The sequence below is a fragment of the Chrysochloris asiatica genome, unplaced genomic scaffold, assembly GCF_000296735.1.
Source record: "Chrysochloris asiatica unplaced genomic scaffold, ChrAsi1.0 scaffold00218, whole genome shotgun sequence".
In the NCBI taxonomy this organism is placed as follows: Eukaryota; Metazoa; Chordata; class Mammalia; order Afrosoricida; family Chrysochloridae; genus Chrysochloris; species Chrysochloris asiatica.
In genome coordinates, this window is record NW_006408736.1 from 5,435,030 (window position 1) to 5,437,310 (window position 2,281).

Sequence of the window (2,281 nt, forward strand, 5' to 3'; positions counted from 1 at the left end):
TGTTCACTTCTCTAATAAACTCCATACTGTGAATATTGAATCTGAGTTCTTTGTGGCTATTGCAATAAATTATCGAACCCACATATGAAACAGAGACTGCAGTGGGGGGAATGGTGGTGGTGGTGGTGATGTGCCGTGGAGTCAGTTCCGACTCATAGCCACCCTGTACAGGGTTTCCGAGGCTGTAAATCTTTACGAGGGCAGAAACCCTCATCTTTCTCCGGCAGAACAGCTGGGAGTTTCCAACTGCTGACCTTGCGGTTCACAGCCCGATTCATAACCACTACGCTACCAAAACTCCTTCAGTGGGAGGGATAGTTGGTGTCAAAATAGGAATAGGCCTTAGGCTGATTTTAAATTTAATCCTCCCTCCTCCTTGTGAAGCCAGAGGAAGTCAGACATGGCAGAGCTCTCTCTCATGTTTGTAGATTTGTTTTAGAAAAACACCTAAGGAGAAAAGATGGAAACTCTTTTTCTTGCCACTGCAGTAGCATAAATCCATGAATGTCAGTTGGAGTACATAAAGTTAGTATTGACAGCTGTGTTCAAATTCACATGTGACTTTGTTATTGATGTGTTCAGAAAAATAGCATATTTGAAAGCGTATGTTAGAATCATTTTCTAGAGATGCCGTATGATATGAGTTTACATTGTGGGCACTGTTATTTCACACACCTGTACTGAAATCACTGGCTTAGCTGGAAGACTCTGTACAAGTTCATTCAAATCCTAAAGTCTATTTCTTCTTTTGGAAGGTAGAGATAAAAACTTAGCTGCCTTTAAAAAGGTACTGATAATTCAAGTCTATATCAATTGTTATTTTTAGGACTTAGAAACTGATAATAGCCAGAGAGAGAAGAGAGAGAGTCATAGCTGAGTATGTTGTCTTCTACAAATTATTCCTGCAAAGAAAAGAAGAGAAGCAGCCAGAGAAGAAGCACTTTAGTATATAACCAATTATAAGCCTTTAAAAGAGAATGGAGGATTGCTGCATGAATTGAACACTAAAGGGTAGAAGAGACTCTGGCATCCTTGTTGGCATATAACACTCCCTATTTTTTTTGAGGGGCATTTTACATCAATGAAATTATGGAGAGCATATGCCAAAGGGAATATGTCCATAGCAGAGAAACAGAATTAGGGAACTTGTGCTTGGTATAAGATTTCAATAACAACAACAACAAAAAGTGTATCTAAAAGCAGAGCCTCAAAGGATAAGTCTAGAAGATTATTTCTGTTTTGTGCAACCACTCCTTCCTCAGATTGTTTGCTATTTCCTACTAGAAATAAATCCCATTAAAATGGTAGAAGATGAGCATGAATGAACAATCACCATTTAGGAAAATTCTCTTTAATTGAAATACTGTGCAGATAAGAGGCAGTTGTTAAAATTTCTAAGATTGATGGGCTGCTCAAAACCAGAAATAGGGAGCAGACTCTAAAACACTTAAAATGAGGAAAATGTCATTTAAATTTACTTACCAATATTGTATTGAGGATCTACACTGTTGTAATATTCAGTACAGCAGAAATTCGTGAATTAAAGGTCCTTTTATCTTCAAGTGCTAAATTGTATAGTACGCAACAGTACTTAACAACAACAAAGGGTAAGAACCCACCATGCGTCTGTCAGTTTGTCATACTGTGATGACTTACTTGTTTCTGTGATGTTGGAAGCTAGTCCACCAACATTTTAAACACCAGCATGGTTTCAACAGAGCTTCCAGACTAAGACAGTCTATGAAGGTGGAAAAGCTATCTACTACTGAACATTTTGCCACAAAAAAAAAAAAAAAAAACCTATAAATAGCAGTGGAACACTGTCAGAGAAGACCAGAATATTTCATATTGAAACATTATTTAAAAAAGAATTTTGACAGATATAGTGCAAGAAGAAACTTCTTCAGGTTGGAAGGCATTCAAAATACCACTGGAAAGAGCTGCTTCCTCAAAGCACTGTTGACCTTGATGACACAAATGGAGTGAACCTTTCAGGACCGTCACATCCATTAATAATCAGAACATGAATGTCTAAAGTATAAACCTACAAAAGCTAGAAGTTGTCAAAAATGAAATTGAACACATAAAGACAGATTTCCTAGGCATTAGTGAGCTGAAACGGACTGGAATTGGACATTTTGAATCTGACAGTCTTATGGTTTATTATGCTAAGAATGATAAATTGAAGCATAATGGCACCGCATTTGTCATCAAAAAGAACATTTCAGGATCTATCTTGAAGCACAGTACTGTGTGTGATAGAACAATATCCATACACATA